Here is a 5969-nt window from a genome sequence, read left to right on the forward strand (position 1 = left end):
CCAGAAAACTTGAAACTGCTTCCTCCAAATATCATGACTTGGGATTAATCGGCATTTTGGGTAGAGTCCAAATTTCTAACTGAAAGATTTTTTTTCCCTTGGTTTGAGCTACTTTGTGTAATAATAGACGTAGAGTCTCAGGGAAAATGGCATTTGAAAACAGTGGGTGTTGGGGGCGCCTGGGTGGCTCAGTCGGTTAAACACCTGCCTTTGGGTCAGGTCATGATCCCACGGTCCTTGGGATTTGAGCCGCACATCACATCGGGCTCCCTGCTCAGTGGGGAGTCTGCTTCTCCCTCTCCCTCTGCCCCTTCCCCAGTTTTTGCTCTCTCTCTTGTTCACTCTCTCTCAAATAAATAAATAAAATCTTAAAAAAAAAAAGAAAGAAAGAAAGAAAGAAAAGAACAGCGCCTATGAGATGGGGGTATAGGCTCAGTTTGGTCTCTCCCTGACCCCAAAGGATAGAATTAATGGTGTGCTAAGAGGAAAGGAAGTTTTTTGCCTCTAAAAATTAATTTATGGGGCGCCTGGGTGGCACAACGGTTAAGCGTCTGCCTTGGGCTCAGGGCGTGATCCTGGCGTTATGGGATCGAGCCCCACATCAGGCTCCTCCGCTAGGAGCCTGCTTCTTCCTCTCCCACTCCCCCTGCTTGTGTTCCCTCTCTCACTGGCTGTCTCTATCTCTGTCAAATAAATAAATAAAATCTTTTTTAAAAAGTAAATAAAAAATTAAAATTAAAATTAATTTATATCTTGGACAAGTATTAATTTTGCCGATTGTGAGACCAAACCATATGGAAAACTTTGTGCTTCTGTCAGTGATTTAAGAAAAAAAAATAACTTAAACCTTTGCATTTTATTATTAGAACCAGGGAGTTTTTTCTATATAAAATCACCACTGAAATCACAAATTACATGTGACATGTAATTCTCATTTACTGGAAAATCCGGGTCTATAGAATATTCTGTACTAACAATAAAAGCAGTGGCCATCTTACATTTTTGTTCAACCTTACCGTTCACAAACCCATTTTATGTATCCTCACGGTAATCCAGTGAGGCAGAGAATATTTGACAAACAAGGAACAGAACAAGTGAAAAAGCGCCTCAGATTTAGACCTCTCTCCTTGTTCCACGTGCTTCCACTCTTTTATATCTATTCTTAGGCTCCTAGAAATGACCCTGAGGATAGTTGCATCTGGCCCTAACTTTATTTTGTTACAGGAAGAGATAACAATTTTGAGACAAATTAACACATTTACCTTCAGAAGGAGAATTATTTTCATTCGTGTCTTTTTCCAAAAAGGCATATAATTTATGACTACGTTACCCTGTTTGTGTTTTTGCTGCTTTGTTTTGCTTTTGTCCCTTTTCCTCCCTTCTGAGCCTCCCCAACCCTGCAATCCACGGTAGTCTTGGACAGAATGAATCAGAGATATATAGGTGTCAGGCCACCAGTGAGCAGCTGTGGTCAACAACGGCTCCCAAGTCATGAAACCTATTAATTAGTAAGGGTTAACAGTGTGTTTTATCTTCAAGTATCTAAAATATCACTGCCCATCCACTTCATGGCTCATGTAGATTACCTGGTGTCTGGTTATATACCTCCAGAATGAGAGCTGTTTATGGGTAAAGCCCACGGCTTATTTAGTCTTTGGCCCCACAAGGCCTAGTGAAGTACCTGGCCACTCGGTTAATGTGTGGTCAATCTGATTGGGTTGAATTGCAAAATCCTAGGCCCTGCCAGTCCAGGAATAACCAAGGAGACCAGATGCGGTATGATATATTGCTAAGTTGACCAAGCATTCCCAGCTGGTACTCAAACTTCAGCTGGTCCTTCTCATGGACTCCCAGTCAACTACTTTGCCTATGGTATTCCCGCACTGCATTGCCCTACCTGCCTCCCTCTTCCCCTGACCAGACTGTGAGAAGGTAGGAGGCCAGAGAGAGGACAAGAATACCCAGAGAGACTTCCACTAACATTAAAGTGGCTCATCCTGGCCTGTTTGTATCCAGAACTGGCCTTCTGGTATTCAGAACTGAATATTCTTGCAGTAATTGTCTATCATTTAGAAATATCAAGGTGCCTACAACTGCTTTACAGAAAAACAATCTACACAACTAAAATGTTTCTATTTCTGGTCAATATTGAAACCTGAATTTTTATATAGCTATAATCAATGATTTATACTATACACTATGAGTGTGCTCATTTTTTACCGACTGTAATCTATATACTTGTGACATTAATGGTTACACAGAATTTTATTATATTGATGTATTGTTGTTTGCTTAACATTTGCTATGCACTGGTTACTTAGGTGACTCCAATTTTTCACTACCGTGAATTGTGCTATGATAAACATATTTGTGTAAACTGGCTTCCTTGTATTTTAGTATTCCTTAGATCTGTTTCTGCAGACTATATTCCTCTTAATAAGATTAACGGGGCAAAAGAAGGAATGAGCATGCACACACATATATATAGCCATGCTGTTTTACAGAAGGTTGAAAACAAGTTATTGGTTTGTATTTGGCAACTTTTTTTAGGCAAGCCTTTTAAAAATCTTACTTTAAAAAAGTTGAGGTCATGCAAGCTGGTGCAGCCACTCTGGAAAACAGTATGGAGTTTCCTCAAAAAGTTAAAAATAGAGCTACCCTATGACCCAGCAGTTGCACTACTGGGCATTTACCCAAAGGATACAAACATAGTGGTTCAAAGGGCCACATGCACCCCAATGTTTATAGTAGCAATGTTCACCATAGCCAAACTAGAGAAAGAGCCCAGATGTTCGGTGACAGATGAATGGATAAAGAAGACGTAGTATATCTATACACAATGGACTATTACTCAGCCATCACAAAGAATGAAATCTTGCCATTTGCAATGACGTGGTTGGAACTAGAGGGTATTATGCTAAGGGAAATAAGTCAGTCAAAGACAAATACCATATGATTTCACAAATATGGAATTTAAGAAACAAAACAGATGAACATAGGGGAAGGGAAAGAAAAATAAAATTAGATAAAAACAGAGAGGCAGGCAAACCATAAGAGACTCTGAACTATAGGAAACAAATTGAGGGTTACAGGAGGGGAGGTAGGTGAGAGGATGGGGTAACTGAGTGATGAGCATTAAGGAGGGCACTTGATGTAATGAGCACTGGGTGCTATATGCACCTGATTAATCACTAAATTCTACCCCTGAAACTAATAATATACTACATGTTAACTAAGTTGAATTTAAATTAAAATATTTTTTAAATAAAATAACATAAATTAAAAAGTTAAGGTCTTAGGAGTGCCTGGGTGCCTCAGTCGGTTGAGCATTCAACTCCTGATCTCAGTTCAGGTCTTGATCTCAGGGTTGTGGGTTCAAGCCCTTCATTGAGCTTCATGCTGGGTGTGGAGACTACTTAAAAAATTGAGGTTTTAGAACTTAAGGATTGGAATGGAAGACTTTTAAGAGGTCATTTAGACCAACTCTCCAAAGAATGCAAAAAGATGCTTTCTTCATCACAATTTTTTGTTGTCACAATCTGTTGTGATATGTAGCTTTGGTTGAAGTATATGAAGAAAATCCTAACACACAAATATGTAGTTATAAAAATATAAGTATTTTAATCATCTTTTCAGACAATTATTGGTGTTTTCTTTGATACTACACCAAATCATAACAAATGATTAGTTGCAATGTAGAGTTTGAAACTATATCAGTGAAATTTTCATACTCTGTTATATTAAAATTAATTGGTCTATCTTGCACTTTGAATGACACTTTTACTCAAGCATGATTTTGTAACATCATGCATAGGTCAGTTGGAAAATACTGGTTCACTAGCAATAAGAGATCCTTCAAATGTAGACATATTTGTTATATAATTCAAAAATTGCATTGGCCCAAGACCAGATGGCTTCACTGGAGAATTCTATCAAACATTTAAAGAAAAATTAACACCAATCCTTCTCAAACTCTTCCCAAAAAAAAAGAAAAAAAGAGGAGAGAACAATTCCAAAACTAATTTTATGAGGCTAGCATTACCATGATAACAAGATCTGACAAACATACTACAATAAAAGGAAACTACATCATATCTATGATGAATATGGATACAAAAATCCTCAACAATATACTAGCAAATCAAATTCAACACACATTCAAAAAAATCATACACCATGACCAAGTGGGATTTATTCCTGGAACACAAGGATAGTAAAATCAATCACTGCATAAACAGAATGAAGGACAAAACCACACAATCATCTCAATTGATGCAGAAAAAGCATATGACAAAATTGAACAAACTTTCATCATAAAAACACTTAAACTAAGAAGAGAGGAAATTATCCCAACATAATAAAAGCCACGTTTAAAAATCCCACAGGTAATGTCATACTTAACGGTGAAAAACTGAAAGCTTTCTCTCTAAGATCAGGAACAAGGCAAGGATGTCCACTCTTGCCACTTCTAGTCAACACAATACTAGATGTCCTTGCCAGAGCAATTGGACAAGAAAAAGAAGTAAAGTCATCTAAATTAGAAAGAAAGAAGTAAATCTATCTTTGCAGATAATATGACTTTAGGAAACCCTAAAGATTACACACACACACACACACACACACACACACACATACACACACCCGTTAAAACTAATAAACAGATTCAGCAAAGTTGTAGGACACAAAATCAACATACAAAAATCAGTTGCATTTCTATACATTTGTATACACTAATAAGCTACTTAAAAGGAAATTAAGAAAACATCCCATTTACAATGGCATCAGAAATAATTAAATATTTATGGAGCACCTGGGTGGCTCAGTTGTTAAGCATCTGCTTCGGCTCAGGTCCCATATCAGGCTCCCTGCTCAGTGGGGAGCCTGCTTCTCTTGCTATCTCTTTCTGTCAAATAAATAAATTCTTAAAAAATAAAAAAATAAATTGATTAAAATACATATATATGTGCATGTATACACACACACACACATATTTAGGAGTAAATTAAACCAAGAAAGTAAAAGACTTGCACACTAAAACCTGAAAACAAAATACTGAAATTTAAATTTAAGAAGAAATGTAAAAAGACACAAATAAATGGAAGGACATTCCATGTTCCTGGACTAGACAACTTAATATTGTTAAAATGTCTGTGCCACCCAAGGCAATCTACAGCTCAATGCAATCCTTATCAAAATCTAAATGGTATTTTTTGCAGAAATAGGAAAAACCATCCTAAAATTCATATGGAATCTCAAAGGACCTCAAATAGCAAAAACAATCTTGAGGGGGGAAAAAAAGAGCAGGAGGCCTCACACTTCCTGATTTCAAAAAATATTACAGAGATATGGTAATCAAAAGAGTATGGAATTGACATAAGGACAGACGCATAGACCAACAGAATAGAATAGAGAGCCCAGAAACAAACCCTCACATATCTGATCTTCGACAATGGGAAAAGGGTACTCTCTTCAACAAAAGGTGTTGAGAAAACTGGACACCCCCATGCAAAAAAAAAAAAAAAAAATTGAAGTTATATCCTTACCTTATACCACCTTAACTCAAGATTGATTAAAGAGCTAAATGTAAGACGTGAAACTATAAAACTCCTAGAAGAAAACGTGGAGGGAAACCTCATGACACTGGACTTAGATATGAAACCAAAAGCATAGGCAGTAAAAGCAAAAAAATAGGTACATAGGATTACTTCAAACTTTAAAACTTCCATGTGTCCAAGGTAATAATAATCAATAGAGTGGAAAGACAACCTGTCGAGTGGGAGAAAATATTTGCAAACCATATATCTGATAAGGGGTAAACAACCAGAATACATAAAGAACTCCTACAGCTCAACAACAGAAAAACAAAAAACTAAATTTTAAAATGTGCAAAGGACTTGAGAAGACATTTCTCCCGAGACGATATACAAGTGGCCAACAAGCATATGAAAAGATACTCAACATCACTAATC

Source organism: Ursus americanus, chromosome 10 (assembly GCF_024610735.1).
Source record: "Ursus americanus isolate L20-20 chromosome 10, mUrsAme1.1.p, whole genome shotgun sequence".
Classification (NCBI taxonomy): Eukaryota; Metazoa; Chordata; class Mammalia; order Carnivora; family Ursidae; genus Ursus; species Ursus americanus.